Genomic DNA, 18906 nt, shown 5'->3' on the forward strand with positions numbered 1-18906 from the left:
ATGTCAATGATCTCAATCAAACTCAAAGATCTTGAACTAATTTCAAGATCTTTGCCTACATTCAGAACAGTCATAAAGCAACATAGACAGGGCCGGACTAGGGGGGGGGGGTTACCCCCTGGCTTAAGCATGTACCTCCCAAACCCTTTTTTTTTGGGGGGGGGGAGGGAGGGGGGGGGTTGCATCTGGATCATCATGAAATCCGAGGAGAAATCGCACCTCTCACCCCTTTTCGAAAGACATTTTTCTTCAACGATTTTTGTGATGAAAAGTATGAGTCCTTACAATCTCAATTCTTCTTCATTGCCTATACAGCTTGCTGTCGAATGTACCTTGTTCGTTCAAAGAGAGGCTTCCTTTCCCTCCACCAACATCAACAAACGTTCAGGTTCAAGGCGAAGGGGGCTTCGCCCCCTGGACCCCCACCAAGGGGCTTCGCCCCCTGGACCCCCATCTGTAACCCCCCCTAGTACTTACCTAGTCCGGCCCTGAATAGATCAACATACCTTGACATTTCGTCTTCGGAAAGACGGACCCGTAGCCTGACCTTTCCTTCAAGGAAGGCATTCTCGCCGCCTGCTTTGGTCTGGCTTGAATCCACATAATATAACAGAAGTTCGATGACAGTACCGCTGCACGCCATTTTTGATATTCGAATTCGAATTTGACTGAATGCACTCAAAAGGCTTTAGCACGAAGCCCTTCCATTGGATGAAGTTTGGCAGACTTTTGCAATTCGCCTTCTGACTGGATCTCTTTTATTGTGTGATTGGTTCTCTTAAAGAGAAGCAATCGCTGTCAAAATCATATTTCTGAATGTGTTGTTGCTTCCCTTCAATCGGGATTGGCTCCTTGACGAATAGAGGATCATAGAGTGATACAGCTGTGAAAAATGTACGTTGAAAATAAAATACTTTGCAATAATGCCCACCACGATCACGAAAACAAATGACGATCACGATCACGAGACTTGATTTTTTTGTCATCACGGATCACGGGCAAAGTCCCATCACGATCACAGAAATGGAAATTTCGGCAATCACGGTCACAGAAAGGTCAAAAAACGCCAATCACGATCACAATTTTAAACCCTTTGGGGCCCTCATAGGTACCGGTACTTTTTCTCCGGCCGGGTTACTCACGGAGGTGGACCGATTTTTTCTCGGATTTTAAATTCATCAACAGACCTGAACGAGTACTCTCTCTCTCTCTCTCTCTCTCTCTCTCTCTCTCTCTCTCTCTCTCTCTCTCTCTCTCTCTCTCTCTCTCTCTCTCTCTTGTCGATCTATTGAGATCTATTGAAGCTGCTATGAATGACAACTTCAGTTTTGTCTGTAATGAAAAGTTACATAAACTTTACGCATTCTTGTTTTAACTCCATTGAAACAGTGCAAGAAAACAACAAAAATCGGACGCTAATATTGTCCATACCTCAGCAGTTTACCCGTTCAGCGTTCTGGAATTCATTCCGACTGTCTGAACGGCTAGAAGACCCCTTTAAAAGTCATCAACTGACGTCTGCTCCCATCAGTACCCACAACTCCTTTCCAGTCATCGAATCGATACAGGGGAGCCAACCGCTCAGCGAAGCCAACCCGGACCGCAAATTGACTTAATTATGCCCCTTTGCGGAATCACAGCAACGCAAACCGATTGTTAAATCGAATTGTGGAGGCTTTGATGGACAGGCGGGGATCAATATTGACTGTGCTCCGATAGTTTGCACCAGGAAAAAAAGTGGAAGTAGGTACAGAAACTGACCACTGATACGTACTCCAACATGTAGCGATACGACGGTAGTGATAAAGATCTGATATGAGGTCCATGGGTGTATTCATCAACAAGAATGAAAAGGCCGGAAAATGAAATCTGGCATTTTCCCTGCCTTACTACATTAGTCCCACTTTTAAATGTTGCTTTGGTATTGGCAGATTAATATTGATTGTGCTCCGATTGACAGTGTTTCTGACCAAACATAATTATATACACACATACCAGTAAACTCCGGGTTCCTGTACAGACTATACCAAAAAACAAGTCGCGTAAGGCGAAAATACAATATTTAGTCAAGTAGCTGCCATTTTTCAGCAAGACCGTATACTCGTAGCATCGTCAGTCCACCGCTCATGGCAAAGGCAGTGAAATTGACAAGAAGAGCGGGGTAGTAGTTGCGCTAAGAAGGATAGCACGCTTTTCTGTACCTCTCTTTGTTTTAACTTTCTGAGCGTGTTTTTAATCCAAACATATCATATCTATATGTTTTTGGAATCAGGAACCGACAAGGAATAAGATGAAAGTGTTTTTTAAATTGATTTGGACAATTTAATTTTGATAATAATTTTTATATATTTAATTTTCAGAGCTTGTTTTTAATCCGAATATAACATATGTACCGTAAAATCCCTAGCATAAGCCCACCATCTAGCAAACGCCCACCCCCCACTTTGGGCCAAAAGTTGTGCACAGGGGTAACTACCTAGCAAACGCCCACCCTGCTTTTTTCAAAGAGACTATATAGGCTCACTTTCACTAGGATTTGTGCAGACTGTTCTAAAAGTCATCTTTTTCCCCTTCTTTACCTTTTCGTGTTTCTTTCCTTTTTTCTTATTCTTTGTCCCCTCTCCTCACTCCCACCCATCGTTCATGTTTTTTCGAGTTTCTCTTCTCTTTTTTTTCCTAAGTTTGTGGGTTTTTCTTTCTCAGAAAGATTGGGCCTAGTGAAGACAAAATCCAAGTTCAGTTAACGTTTCATTTCCAAAGACGATCGTGTAATTTCTTCCCTGTACAGAAAGAAAGGGCTTCATTGGTGTTGACATTTCGACATTTCATCAAGTTTCTTTTTCCCGGAATTGTGTTGTTATTGTTTGTCCTTGCAAAGGTCTGGTGATTTTCTTTTTACTTTATAAATGTATATGAATGACTATGCTTGGGTTGTTTTCAGAAGAGCCAGTCCTTTTCTCTCTCTCTCTCTCTCTCTCCTCTCTCTCTCTCTCTCTCTCTCTCTCTCTCTCTCTCTCTCTCTCTCTCTCTCTCTCTCTCTCTCTCTCTCTGTCTCTCTCTCTCTCTCTCCTCTCTCTCTCTCTCTCTCTCTCTCTCTCTCTCTCTCTCTCTCTCTCTCTCTCTCTCATGGTTGGCCTTCTTTGCCTCAGAGTCCTTTTTCTTTCTTTTTTCCTTCACTTCTACTAACACGACCTAACTTACATGCTTTCGGGGTTTGTATTCACTCAATTACACGGTTGAGCACAAAACTTACTTTGTGCAAAGGGGTCTATCCCTAGCAAACGCCCACCCCCCAATTTTGCCCTAAATCTGTGCACAGGGGGGGTGGGCTTATGCTAGGGATTTTACGGTATATGTTTTTGGAATCAGCAAATGATGGAGAATAAGATAAACGTAAATTTGGATCGTTTTATAAATTTTTATTTTTTTTTACAATTTTCCGATATTTAATGACCAAAGTCATTAATTAATTTTTAAGCCACCAAGCTGAAATGCAATACCGAAGTCCGGGCTTTGTCGAAGATTACTTGACCAAAATTTCAACCAATTTGGTTGAAAAATGAGGGCGTGACACACTGAGTGCCGCCTCAACTTTCACGAAAAGCCGGATATGACGTCATCAAAGACATTTATCAAAAAAATGAAAAAAACGTTCGGGGATATCAATCCCAGGAACTCTCATGTAAAATTTCATAAAGATCGGTCCAGTAGTTTGGTCTGAATCGCTCTACACACACACACACACACACACAGACAGACAGACAGACACACACAGACACACACACACACACACGCATACACCACGACCCTCGTCTCGATTCCCCCCTCTACGTTAAAATATTTAGTCAAAACTTGACTAAATATAAAAAGCCATACAAAATTCGCCGATAATTCTGTTATATAATTTGAAAGGGCTCATTTGACCCCGAAGGTTTTGGTCAACAATACAAGATACAAGACATGTGTGGCTCACGCACAGACACACGGTCAGTTTGTATCACATCACACACACATATTATTTATTACCAATCCGACCAGCCCAGCTGTTTCTGTGCCTTCCCCTCAGTTAATTTCCTTTTACTTTTGACTGTGCAGAAACAGGCTCGGTCTTGGGGAGGGGGGGGGGGGGGGGGGGTTAGTGGCAGATAGAAGTCAACGATCTCGAGATAGACATCGATCATTGTCTTACCAAAACCCGATATGATTTTTTCGCTTGTCAGACCCCTCTAGCTGCATGATGATTAGAGTGCTGTGGGGTGGGAGAGCCACGGTGAGGCCGGGGTGAGGGTGAGATGTACTCGTATCAGCGATTTGTGCCTAATTACTTAAAACAGCCGGGAACCAACACAACAAACATACTACACTGAAACAAACCGTGAAGAACCACACACTGCGGACAAATCCCCAAACTACACAGAAATGTATGTAAAATTGTGTGTCTGTGGAACATATTCCAGGCTTACTAAATGCTTGCTAGAATGTGAATCGTTTTATCTTTGTGGGTTTCTTTGTTGTTGTTGTTTGTGTGTGTTCAGTCCCCCCCCCCCCCCCCCCCCCCCCCCTCCTTCCTTGTCTTTCTTTCTTTCTTTTTTCTTATTCATTAATTCATTTATTTATACCCCAATTTTCGTAACAAAGGAGTGTCTTTGTACTTGAAAGGTTTTATGAACCTTCGATTTTTCTTAAACTCACCGTGGAAACTGCAGTTATTAGCCGGTCAGTCTCCTTTCGTTTCCGTCGTCTGTTTTGCGCTGAGAGTTACCTCCCCGAAAAGGAATAGTCACTCTGCCTAACCCAAAGCCAAAAGCAAAGCATGGTTGGCTAGAGAAGCTTCTCTTGTGTATTCCGCTTCTTTTGTTTGAGTTCATCCCTTGCTTCAAATTGATTCTGAAGAGTTTTCAAGGGGATGCGACCTTGGGACGGTTTTGTGTAGCAACTAATTTGTTAAATTTGATCGTTCTCTGCAAACGAAATGTGACCGCGAAGTCCACCTTGAAATGCAGACGATTTTTTTTCGGTTTTGCAACATTTTAGGCAATACACGAACGATGTCTCACAAGATAAACTTGGAAAAATGAACCTCTGAATCTGACTTAAACTAGTTTCAGTTTCTTGTTCTACCCCATCTTTGTCATTCTGACTTGAGTTCCATTGATTCAGTGATAATTAGAATTAATTACAGAGATGGGAAGATATCTGCTCTTTTTCTCCTACATTGGAACACACTTCAGGTAATATATATTATATGTTATTGCTCTGAGGACTAGGCTCAAAACATTCGAGTTATCTATTTGCTTAACTGGTAGAATGTTGGTTTTAGCTTATAGTATACCAATCTATTACCATTGGTTTTGGGTTCAACTCCGAGTTTTGGCAAGGGATTAATTTAACTTTGGGCTGATTCTCATTTGAAAAAACAGGTCTTATCCAGGTTTCCCAATTGCTTCGTTTCCGGCTGATTTATGTGGAGCACGTGATGCGCACAAAAAATATTGGCGGTCTAGAAGTGTCGTCTGCGCAATGATCGCGGCGGCTTTCTTGACCGCCAAGGACGGCACGTTATGAGACGTCATTCGTTAGATCTCAATAGGGGACAAGTTTCAAATCATTGATCAGAAAAAGGGGATTCAACTATAGTGTTTGAGTAACCAGCAAGTTATCAAAGAATGAAATTGGGTTTATTAGTTGACTATTTGAGATCATTTGAAATGCGCATTGGAAAATGATCTTGTTTTATTTTGCAGAGGTATGCAGATTCAGCGTGAAGCAGGGGAGGTCAACGCAAAGATCAAAACAGTACAGGGAATATTGGAGGTAAGATCCGATTTTTTTTCAGGGGACATTTTCAGGATTGACGGGACAAAAACTTTGTTTTTGTAACCTGGAAGAAAGTTGTCCACTTTGAAAACCTGCTAATGTTTCAAATTCAAAAGTTTTTGAAACGTTTAATCCTTTAATAAAACAAAACATTCTTCTGTATATCTACTTTGAAGAAGATAGGTAAATATAAATAATTAGGAGACAATCAACAAAAAAAGAACTATCTCACTTTTAAGCTATTGTCTCTTTCATCTCATCTGGTGCATTTCATCGTAAAAGTCAAAGATGAAAAGGGGATGATAAATGTCCCAATATGTAACCTTTCTTTGTTTTTTCATCCTCTAAAAAAGTTTTGTTTCTTTTTAGTTGCTGTCATGTTGATTTGCTTAGTATCTGAAAGTTTGAACATGAATGTGGGTGGGGTTTTGTGTGTGTTTGTTGTTTGTGTGCCTTTCGTTTCAAGTGAAATCTTCATCGCTTGTACTTTTGATTTTCAGGAGAGGTTAAGGAAGCTAAAGCCAGTCAATGAAGTGGCGGTGAAGACCTCAAGCCGTACAGACAGCAATGTACACGCGCTGTGCAATGCATGTCATGTCGACCTAGTGCACATGTTAGTTTCCACACCTAGTTATACAGTAATCCCCCCCTCCCTTTTTTTAAGATCGAAAATAAGTTGTGAAAAACTCATGTCTTCAAAAAAAAGGTAAATTTACAGATGTTACCGGCCCCCGTAGCGCAGTGGTTAGTGCATTGGGCTGCGGGCCGGGAGGTCGTGGGTTCGAATCCCATCAGGGTCATGTGGGTTTTTCGGGCTACGGTCGGCTCCTACCCAGAGTGGAAGTGCTATGGTTCCTATGGGAAGGCTGGGATCACACAGCCGAGTGTCATTCACTTAACGAATGCGACTTTGAGGGTGCTCAGGTTCTGTATACCTGACCAACACCGCAGGTGCGGCAGTTCTCGGGCCTGGTTGACGCCAGGATATATTATGACAGTAAGCGTAGAGTGCTGCCCTGTCACGTAGTCTCAAACCAAATTGGAAATCCAAAGCATCATCATTATAATCATCCTCATCTCATTAATCATCCAAAATATAAATTGTCCTTGCTCTTGTGGCCCTTCATGCCCGGAGCTCTCATGGTGACCTTGGTCTCAGTGTTCCTGTTCGATCCTTCCCTGAATAGTAGTTCTGCTGTCAGTCTTCAACGTGTGACGTTCTGGGGAGTCGACGGAGGGACGTGGTGGCGGTCTGCTCTCTGGAGGGGACGCTCACTCAGTCTGGCTCCGTGACTTAAAGTCAATGTCGTTTGTAGGGGGCATAGTAGGTAGTGGGCTGCGCCCGTTAGCTCGGGACAGACCCACTACTGAACACTGTCGAAGTGACTCAGCAGAAGTGCAGTGTCATCTTCCGAGGGTAGCCTACCGCAGCGACCCGACATCCCCCCTTGGAGCGTCTGTAAAATCGACAAGTCTGGCAGCGGAATGAAATTCACAGGTGGTTGGAGCAGCAAGTGCAGGGACGGGGCGGTGTGAGAGCACAACGGGACAAAGGAACAGGTGTAAGGACGAACAACAACAAAAAATTCAAAATAAAACTTTACAGATGTTATGAACAGGATCTCTAAAGAAGCAAATTCTTGATGGGGGTGGGAGGGAGGGTGGATGTGTCCCACTGTTATCTGCTGGTAATTTGTGTATATGTAAAAGAAAGCTCTGTTGGGCTCTCAAATGATATTCTTGAGTGAAAGACGCCACCATCTAAAAAAAAAAAGTTATGACATGGAAATATAGATGTATTTATACTTCAGCACGAACGATGTGTACTAAAAAGGAGGCTGATGCTATAATTTCTTTCGCTCAGCAAAGCAGGTCAACTGTTACCTCTATTTAAGGGAAGTTTGTTGTTAGCATTAAGCTTTTCATTAATACGTAATTAAAATAGACCTTTTTCGTATAACCTTTGCCCCCATCGTTTCGACCAATCAGATTTTAGGGCACGGCAGCCTCTCTCTGATAACCGGAAATAGGGGGCAATAGGTGCCTGGCCTGAAATACCTCTTTCACTGTCGGTGCTCGAAGTACTATTGCCAGAGGATTACTTTGAGAAATTCTGCAAGAAAACGGATTATCTTGTTCAAAATCATGAACTAAAAGTCAAGGACATGCATGAAGGTATGGTTTGAAACGGCTATTGGTGGTATATGGACGAAAGACTTGGCGAACTTCCCCTGCATAAGCGAAGCAGAGGTGATCGACCACAGATCTACAGTACAGATCTCTGGATCAACTTTCTTACTGATACTACTGCGTCGACGTTCGACAAGTTATACGACGCATCCAGCGCAAAGAATGCAAAACCTTGGGGTAAACGATAGACATACTGTGTGCATAAAATGTCTTTCTGCATGGCACAACAGCTAGTAAGCAACTGTGGTGATCAGACTCAGAGCGAGTGTGCTGACGTCAATGAAGCAGACTCGCAACGAAGTGTATGCTGTTGTGGGGGGACGCTGACCGGACAGGCACTTGGACTTGGAGCCTACTGCGAGTGTATTGCTGGGTAAGTGTTGTTGGCCTTGTATGTTTTGTGGGATTAACTTGATGGCTGCGTTACTTGGTATCTTACACAATCAGTTTTCATACTCAGTCATATAATGCATGGCACACAAAGTGACAAACACACACAGAGATTCATAATTCTCTACTAAAAATGTCTGCATGCAAAAGCTGTCATTTTTGACAAAGTTATGAGCAGCATGTTAATGTAATTTCAATCAGTATCTCCAGGAGACCATGCCATGTTGGCTAGGCATGTTCAATAGAATACCAGGTACCTGAGTGCGGAGTTTTATTTAATGTGTACGTACACATGAGTTTGTGAATCCTCTTGTCAATGAAGGTTATCACTGCAGTAAGATCAAATTCCATTCTGAGCCGGTATATATTTTATATAGATATCAACAGCATGCGCTTACAAGCTCTCTGTAGGAATTCCTAGGAAAGATAAAGTTAATTGTTATTAGCAGGCTAAGGAAAATCAAGCTGACACAAACGGAATTTGAATGTGTGTTGTTGTTTTTACCCAGAAAGGACAGTCTTGCAACCATGTGGCCGCCACCCTTTTTGCTGCTTCACACTACATGGCTGAAGGAATCGACACTGTGCCAGCAGACAAAACTTGTACACACTACAAATGTATGTGGAAGGGGCATGCTGCCATGAAAACTGCACCAGCTGCTCTCGATGACATACAAATTGTTAAGTAAGTGTGTATAATAATTAATATTAAGGAAATTAGGGTTGCATTACCTAGAGGTTTACATCAGAGTGTGATCTATTTTTTTCAGAACATAAGTCTCAAAGTTAAAATATAGAGCTTGTTAACTACAACAGCTACAAGACTGGGGAAAGAGAAACAGTGATATTTATAAAGTGCATTATCAACAAACTATGCATTTTACATTTAGTCAAGAGACCAGGGCGGTGGTGTATGTTTGTGTGTAGAGCAATTTCTGGAAAACTACAACATTATGTTTAGGTTAAAAACAAACCAGCCCTGAAACAGTGAAAGTGGCAAGTATTTTACTCGCCATAGTTAGTAGAAGCATGCAACTGGTGAGTAGAAGTGTTCATCTACTCGCCAAATGCGAGTGAATATGCTGAATCAAATTGTTGGTTTGGTTCGTAAAATTTGCTCTCTGGCTGGTACATTTTCAGAATCACTAGCCAGAGGCTAGTGCATAATTGTTTGACTTTCAGGGCTACAAGCTTAGAAAGTTAAACAGATTTGTTTTAAACACAGGGAAGCGTGATTTCCTGTGGGACAGTTTTGCTACTGCGCTATGCTGGGTTGCCATTTACCTTATTCGACGTGGATGCTGGTTTTCAGCTAAGCATTGTCCTTGTGAAATGTACTGCGTTCAGTATCGTTATACATGTTTGACAGACTGGCGCAACTTAGCATTTGTACCCAGCATAAGATTTGCTTTAGTGTCAAGTAAAAAAAATAATTTCATTTTCAGGTATGCTTCAAGACAAGACAAGTTTCCCCGGACGACTCTTCAAGGCCTCAATTTTGACCAAGAAGTCCGGATGCAAGGAAGCGCGACTAAGAGATCTTCAACAACCGGTACCAACCGTTTGAAGGCTGCATATAGTTATGATATACTGAACTAGGGTTTTCAAGGTGTGATATTTTTTTCCAATACCAGTTAATTAAGTTGGTAGCAACAGTTAACTGTTCTGTCAAGTGAAAAATGTATGTAGTTTTAATATGGACAGGTAAAATCAGTACTTTGTTTACAGCGAGGGAGGGTACGTAGTGCTGTCACCTCTGTGTGTGAGTTAAGGTTTAATATTTTAAATGCCTGCAGTTAAGACAGAAGATTGTGGAAGCTGATAAGAACTTGTGTCAGAGGATAGTAAGAAGTGTTTCGGCTTCGTACGGACTATACCATCATCCATGACTTGTGTGTATTATTCGGAGAACGTATCAGAGCCGAGGACATGTGTTGTGAACAGCGATTCTCAGTGATGAAAGTGTAGTGTGTGTAATGCCGGACTGTATTCTTCTTCAACTTCGGAATGGCAAGGAGGTATTTTGTGAGATGTTTTATGATTTGATATCCATGTACTGATGATTTCATTCAATAGCGAAATGTTTGAAATGTTCATTCGTTTTGTGCCATGTTTGTTGTTCAAGAGCGTGTTGTCACCATCCCTTATGAATATGGACGTGTTTGAATGTTGGTGCAGACATGAGCGTTTGAGCGAGTGAATTTAGAAGCCCTGTGCATGAAAGTCATTACCGGACAACCAAATCAGCAAACATAGAAATTCCTTGTCATACACATCGATCTGATCAAGGTAATAATGTTAGCACTTTTTTTCCAATTTATTTCACAGTTATTTGTTATTTTTTGGAGGAAATTATAATGCAATTCACCGATTTTAAAAAACATGATTCCAATTGTCTCCCTTGAACAAATTTGTTTGTACAAAATTTGTTACTTACTTTTTTTTTTCAAGGCTATATCAAGGAAAATTCTTTTTGAACTGATTGTGGGACCGTGCACAAGCTGACAGACTTGAACTCAAAAGTTGCAGAAGATTCTTGGCTGCGACTTTTGAGTTCAAGCCGATCAGTTTGTGCACAGTCCCAAGATTTGTCTATATTTATTTATCACTTAAAATAAAATACAGTTTTTCTTTTAATGAAACTGTAGATATGTCAAAGACTGTTTTGAATAATTTTGGGGGGTAATTTTCTTTAAGAAATAACTCAAGTGAATGCACAAATTGTGAACTAAAGTGTCGGTACAAGGGAGACAATTTGAAGCCATTTTAAAAAACAAAGCAGTATATTGCATAATAATATCCTTCAATTATAACAAGAAATAAGGAATAAACGTCTCTTGACATGTTGTCTACCTAATTATCTTGATCGCATTTATTTAAAGTGGGAATCGTTATGTTCGTAAGCTCACATACAATCATTGATGAAACAAACTCAGACCAGACCAGAGATTTGATTGATAATGGGCCCTTTATTCTATACAGTACCAGAGTAAATTATATAAACCATTACATGACAAAATAAGCTTCTTGCTCTTTGGAGTGATGTGGCCTTTGGCAGTTCATCAACCCAGTAATGTAGACCTGCCTTTTTTTACGAAGTAGGTACATGCATACCGAAAGATCACCATATGTGTGAAACCATACTGCAGTGTCATTTTTCAGTAGAGAATCAACAGAAAAAGAGCGTATGTTCTCCTTCACCTTCATATTGTCTTTCTTCAAGCCAGAAACATCTTCAGTCAGACGATTAATCACAGAGGCCTGTTATGTAATTGTCATCTGCAGCTCTGCCAACTTGAGGTAGTCTGTGTTCCAATAACAATACCCTCACATGTAGTCGTGTCCCTCTTTGCAAAGGCATGATCTGGCCCTGGTCCTGAGCTCTCACTAGATGCAGAGGGCAAAGGAATGGCTGCTTCTGTAAATACAAAATCAAATGTATACATTAGCAATATAATCAGCAACAATGATCTTGTTATAAATTTTCTTCTCTTCTTCTTTTATAATTATTAATTAATGACCTATATGTGCTGATGACCAATTTAATTTCCTTTGTTGGATCAATAAAATGTTATGAGTTATGAGTTATGAGATTACACATGCATCACACTCACAGCATTTAAGCACGAAAATACCTGAGGGAAATAACTCCTGAAATTGAAAAAAACTTAGGGGTGCGGGAGATGCTCCCCGGAAATTATTTTGGAGTGTTCCATGCAAAATCAAAATTGTAGAAATCTAGTGCTATTTTTGTTGTTGCATCAATTCAATGGTACATTTCTGGGAATAAAAAAAATGATTCAGCATGAGCTTTATCGATGTCTTGAAAACTGCATCACTATCTGTATCAAGTAAGGCCAAAAAAAAAAATAGGTCTGTTTACGGTAACCCGACCGACCCTAGTTTTTTTCGCGCGACCCTAGACTTTTTTTTGGCATTTGGGGAAAAAAAAAAAAGTTTTTTTGGCAAAATAACGTAAAAATATGGTTTTTTGGAAAAAAAAAAAAAAAAAACAATCCCGACCTACCGACCCTATTTTTTTGGCCTATGTTACCGTAAACAGACCTATTTTTTTTTTTGGCCTAACCTCCTTAATCTTCTCGATTCAAGAGTCTGTTGATTCAGAGATACTGTAGCAACAGATCTCTGGTTGATTGCATGCACGCGGCTTGTCGACATATGTCTAGATCTTGTTTGTTTGTTTTCTAAAATCTTGCAATTGTTTCGTGACCCTTCCTATGCATTCGTTTTGGGCTGCCGATTCATTTTAAATTTCTTATACACTGATGTAGGAAGACAATTTGAAGTCAGCAGATCATAAATTGATAAAAACAAACAAAGCTTACTTGGCTCTGAGTCTCTTCCAGATCCGATGATATTTTCAGCGTTGACACTGGGGGGTGGAAGCAAAACCGCTTGCTTGTCGTCGGTCTTCACTGAGCGGACAAAGTCACGTCTCCGACCAGTACCTTGTCCTTCTGCTAGAGTCACTTGTTCTTGATGTTCTCTCAAATCCAAGATTAAGGGTGGGTACGAAGTCAAAGGAGTTGGCATCGTTGATAGCCGTGCCATTGCCAGACACGAAGTGACGCGAGCAGACTTTTCAATGGCACAGATCTCTGGGCACGACAAACCCCTGTCGTCGGATTGCTTGCACCCATCGCGTCCTTCGCTTTTGCGCCTTCGCAATTGCACCCATCGGAAAGCCATACAATGACAAATTCTGTCCACCGTATTTCTCTGTCTTCATTGATTCCACTGTTGCACTTGCAGTTGTAAACACAACAGTTTGTCTCGTCGTCTCCGCACTTTACTTTGCACCAAGCCTCGTTGTCGATTTTTCCTTTTGCCCCTTAGTTCCGGTAGATCTGACAATAAACTTCACAGCGCATGCGCCAAAATTTAAGTGAAAAAGGTATATTGACACAAAATGTTTATGGGTTGCACGTTGGTTGTTATTTTCTTCAGGGAAGAGCTTTGTGTTTTGCAGACATCACCCTAAACGAGAGTTCAACCCAGGTTGGATTACTGCAAGGCTGAACAAGTCCCTCAATCAAAGCGGTGAAAGACTAAGGTAAGCGCATGCCCATAATACAAGGGTTACAATAGTGATTCATTTAGGAGGAGGAGGGGTGGGTGGTGGTGGTGGTGGTAAAGTTGACTTCTTACAAAAATTACTGCATATTGGTTCATAACATTTAAAAAACAAAACAAAAATAGGAAGAAAACTTCTCCTTTTAGCTGTGTTTAATGTCACAATCCTCAGCTTACTACATATACGAGATATGACTTCTTCTTCTTCTTCTTCTGTGTTCGTGGGCTAAAACTCCCATGTACACTCGTGTTTTTTGCACGAGTGGAATTTTACGTGTATGACCGGTTTTTTACCCCGCCATTTAGGCAGCCATACGCCGTTTTCGGAGGAAGCATGCTGGGTATTTTCGTGTTTCTATAACCCACCGAACTCTGACATGGATTACAGGATCTTTTTCGTGCGCACTTGGTCTTGTGCTTGCGTGTACACACAGGGGTGTTCGGACACCGAGGAGAGTCTGCACACAAAGTTGACTCTGAGAAATAAATCTCTCGCCGAACGTGGGGACGAACTCACGCTGACAGCGGCCAACTGGATACAAATCCAGCGCGCTACCGACTGAGCTACATCCCCGCCCCGAGATATGACTAATTTGTGTCTTGTGCGAAAGCAGCAGAGAAAAACTACATTTGTGCACATTTAAAACTCAAACATGTCCCTCACATTCCATCACCATGTTGAAAAACCATTCTTCTTTCAGAATCCACAACACAGTGAGAGTACCAGATGACTTTATGTCTCGCCACGTAGCCACAGCGAGAAGCTACGTGTATCGTCTAGCTGTGGTGAAGAAAAAGAACGTGTACTTAGACCCTGATGGGAGAGGACTGCCATGGGCTGCACAGGACTCTGAACTCAGTAGTAAAGTGTAGTAAGTGGAAATTATTGTTCTTGTCTTGCTTGCTTGAAGAAGCACAAAACAAAACTTGTATAGAGTTCATTCTTTAAAGGTAACAAAACTGAAGCATGTCCTACATGGCTCTTATTTTTTACCCAAAGTTTTGATTTGCAATAGCTACTGCGATACCCGAATTTGTAGCTTGGGCTAGTAAAGTGTAGTAAGTAGAAATTATTGTTCGTGTCTTGCTTGCTTCAAGATGACTGTCTGAAGCAGCACATGAGTGTACTGCAGTTATACCTCTGCTGTCAGAGCTCCTGAAATCTTAGAAAAGTCATGGACATTTTCTGAGCAATATAGTTCATGTGTGACTTTTATTACACACTAGAATGAATACCCGCTTCGCCGGGTAGCCGGCTTCGCCGGGAAGAAGTACTTAGAACCGTACGCCGGCTTCGCCGGGTCCGAACAATGGACCCGCCAAGCTTAGGTCCCTCCCAGATTCGTGGAATGGGAACAGCACGAAAATGATTCAGTGGCCATAATGCCATTCCTGACCATATCGAGTCCCATCCTTGTCGACGAATGTAACCGTGTTAATCACCTTTGGAGGCGAACTCCACTCAAACAGGACTGAGCAAGTTATGGCTTCTCAAAGGAAGGCCAGTACATAAAATTACACAAAAGCCGCCAGACCACATCACAAACAGAACTGAACAATGCACAGGTGTTGCTCACATAGAGACACACACACACACACAAAAACACACAGAGAAGCCGTATCTATAGAGAGATAGATGACAGTGTATTTTTCGCGTGGCTATAAATTGATTCGACCTTTGCACTTTTACAGTGAGGATAATTTACGGGTCCAATTTACGTTCTGGACACTGCGTTGACCTTCTAAAAATAGTAACAGTAACAGAACGCCGGGAATATCCGAAGACGCTCCACTGACACAAAAGTGCACCATACGAAGGAAGGGAGGTAAACGCTGAAAACCTGGAGAATATGAGAAGATAAGGAAGAGTTACTTATAATGGTGAAATGAACACAAAAACCAAAATCGATTCAGCGCTGCGCGCTGAGAGCACGTGTTGAAATATCTCATCGATGATATTGTGTCCGGGGTGTAGCTGAATACGGTGTCCAAATTTGAAAAAGATCCACCGAGAACTTTGGCTTTGGTGTGTCGGTATGGGGGCCCGGGTAGCTGAGGTGGAACCAAAATAGCTGAGGTGGAACCAAAATCGGTTCCACGCTGCGCGCTGAGAGCACGTGTTGAAATATCGACCAGGTTGTGTCGTGTCCCGGGTCTACCTGAATATGCCCACCAAATTTGAAGCAGATCCATCGAGAACTTTGGCCGTGCATGGCGAATACACAAATACACAAACACACAGATACACAAACACACAGATACACAAACACACAGACACACACACAGACACAAGTCGTATATATATATAGATGACAACACAACAAATTGCTGTAAAAGTGTAACAACAACAAAAGCACAAAACAAAAGTTTCAAAGTGTTCATACTTTAAAGGTAACAAAACTGAAAAAAGTCCTACATGGCTCCTATTTTTTACCCAAAGTTTTGCTGTGCAATAGCTACTGCATTACTCTAAATTAATAGATTTTGCTACAGTGAAACCCCCCTTTTAAGACCTCCAAAAATCTGAATAAAATCCGGTCTTAAAATGTAGGGAGTCTTAAAATTGGGATATATTTATGGAGGTTATGAACTGAAAGTCTAAGAAAACAGGGTCTTAAAAGGGAGGAAGTCTTACATTGGGGGGGGGCTTAAAAGGGGGGTTCCACTGTATACATAGGGGCGGGGATGTAGCTCAGTCGGTAGCGCGCTGGATTTGTATCCAGTTGGCCGCTGTCAGCGTGAGTTCGTCCCCACGTTCGGCGAGAGATTTATTTCTCAGAGCCAACTTTGTGTGCAGACTCTCCTCGGTGTCCGAACACCCCCCCCCCCCCCCCCCCCCCCCCCGTGTGTACACGCAAGCACAAGACCAAAGTGCGCACGAAAAAGATCCTGTAATCCAAGTCAGAGTTCGGTGGGTTATAGAAACACGAACATACCCAGCATGCTTCCTCCGAAAGCGGCGTATGGCTGCCTAAATGGCGGGGTAAAAACGGTCATACACGTAAAAGCCGTGGAGTTTCAGCCCATGAACGAACAAACAAACAAACTGTATTCCTAAATAATCAGAGATTTTTCTTATTTATCTCCAGCCCACCATTTGACGTTGACCTGTTACTGAAAGCTGGGGAAGTCCTGACTGGCAAGCATAACTTCATGTCTTTCTCCACAAAGAACCTGTTGAAGACTGGACGTAAAATCAACACGGACGCTGAGATGAGCGTACGAGTACAGCGCGGCAGCGCCATGATGGAAGAACATCGCGAGGGTGTGTCTAACATCATAGATTACTGGGAGGTCCACTTTCATGGAAAGTCTTTTCTCTACAGGCAGGTAATGAGCATCTGCAACTATTTCTGAAGCTGCCTTCTGCCAAAGATCTTCATCATAAAGACAGGGCTAACACCTTTCCGGTTTTCGCCGGAAATCCGGTTTTTGAAAACTTTTAAAACCGGAAAATCCGGTTTCCGGAAGTAAACCTTTAAAAAAAAAATTTTTTTTTAGTTTGGATGGTTGATGGAGGCAAAATGTGTATTATTTTATCATTTATTCACATACATTTTGGTACCAAGAGAGGCTGTTCTTTGGCCCTGCCACCATGGACACTGGCCTTTCAGGTTTTTCTCTTTTTTGGGGGGGTGTTAGCCCTGTAAAGAGTTAAAGGCACAGTAAGCCTCCCGTAAACCATCACAGATACTGTCGGGCTTTTACACACAGTACAAACACCCTTCCATTTGAACGCTCACCAAACGAGAACATCCTAGGTGCCCTACGTAAAGAGCGAGCAATTTTCAAATAATTAATTTTGCGGAGAGAGTGTCAGACAATCGGACCGTGGTGCGTTTTGGCGCTAGACCTAACTTTTAAAATCTAAATAATAAATTGACAGCTTGTTACACAAACATTCTTAAATCATAAAAGAATTCTTTTTTCATCAAGACAAGATCAGTACAATTCGAAGTTTTGAAAGTTTGAAAAAAGAAAAGCAGGGTCACGCAAGGTCATGGTTCTCGTAGCAGACGACGGTTTATGCTATCGCCAGTTCCTCTGAACAGTCAAAAGCCATCGCTAGAGTTCTTGTGAACCACAGCCGTTTGTTTCGTGCATAGTCTGAGGTACTTAATAACGTGCTATTGCAGATAAGCTCACAGCGAGTCGCATTCAAATTACTAACTGACGACTACATTGTGAAAAAGGAAAACTTGATCACGCGGGTTCACGATGGCTCAGAGGTAAGATAAACACGCAAAAATAATTCTTTGAAATTGCTCGCTCTTTACGGAGGGCACCTAGGATGTTCCCGTTTGGTGAGCGTTCAAATGGAAGGTTGTTTGTACTGTGTGTAAAAGCCTGACAGTATCTGGGATGGTTTACGGGAGACTTACTGTGCCTTTAAGTGTTAGACGTTTCTGAAACGAAGTATTGACCGCAGGAAAGAAATTAGCTTTAAGTATGTTTTTATCTCAGTTATTACCCATCAGCATCAAGTCATCACCCATTAATCGACTCCTTGCAGGAAAGAAGAAGACTTTTTTCTGTTGCACAAAATGTGTTACTTTAAGACTGTTTATGTTATCGTAAAGATTTTAACATTGAATTTGTGTCCAAATATTTTTTAGACCAGTGGAGTGCGGTGGAATGAGCGACTTTCATCGTGTTTAACGCTGAGATGCTTTGTAAAACCGATATTGACTTGAAGGCTGCAAAAATAGGTCCCATAAAAACAGCTTTCATACTCTAAACATGAAGTCATTGTCATGTGACAGGTGAGACGCATGATGGGGGCCATGGTGATGGTGGCGCGGGGCAAGCTTAGCATGGAACAATTACAGTATGCCCTTGACAACCCCAGCCTGCACAACCCCCGCCAGATGGAAGCTCTGGCCTGGCTTTGGCCTCACGCTCAAAGAAGTCAGCTACCCAGAAAGCGGTGAGAAAGATTGTACAGTGTAACACCCAATGTAAACCGAAACTTTGAAATATCGAAGGAAGGCGAGTATTTTTAATTTTTTTTTTTATTGTTATTTGGTAGTGTGGGGATGAGGTAAAAGAGACTTCATAACTATGTTTTGACATTAACTACCTGAGATGGAATAAATTCTCTTTCCTCCAGACTAAGAGACTTTCATGTAGGCTTTTGATGCAATTAGTTCATGTAAGGAGTCTGATACTCTTCTTCTTCTTCTTCATTCATGGGCTTAAACTCCCACGTTCACTCATGTTTTTAGCACGAGTGGATTTTTAGGTGTATGACCGTTTTTACCCTGCCATTCGGGCTGCATACGCCGATTTCTGGGGAGGCATGCTGGGTATTTTCGTGTTTCTATAACCCACCGAACTCTGACATGGATTGCAAAATCTTTTCTGTGCGCACTTGTCTTGTGCTTGTGTGTACACATGAAGGGGGTTAAGTCACTA

The 18906-nt window shown here is 41.8% G+C and overlaps 2 long non-coding RNA genes across 2 annotated transcripts; one reads left to right on the top strand and one right to left on the bottom strand.

The window, feature by feature from the left end:
- The first annotated feature begins 7828 nt into the window (after positions 1 to 7828).
- Positions 7829 to 10491, top strand: LOC138978302 (uncharacterized). Its single transcript, XR_011459637.1, has 3 exons — positions 7829 to 8380; positions 8907 to 9082; positions 9843 to 10491. It is a non-coding gene; the product is annotated as an uncharacterized lncRNA (long non-coding RNA).
- Positions 10492 to 11346: 855 nt separating this feature from the next.
- On the bottom strand, positions 11347 to 13354 carry LOC138978303 (uncharacterized). Its single transcript, XR_011459638.1, has 2 exons — positions 12744 to 13354; positions 11347 to 11815 (listed from the first exon to the last, which is right to left on the bottom strand). It is a non-coding gene; the product is annotated as an uncharacterized lncRNA (long non-coding RNA).
- Positions 13355 to 18906: the final 5552 nt, after the last annotated feature.

This window comes from Littorina saxatilis, linkage group LG10, assembly GCF_037325665.1.
Source record: "Littorina saxatilis isolate snail1 linkage group LG10, US_GU_Lsax_2.0, whole genome shotgun sequence".
Classification (NCBI taxonomy): domain Eukaryota; kingdom Metazoa; phylum Mollusca; class Gastropoda; order Littorinimorpha; family Littorinidae; genus Littorina; species Littorina saxatilis.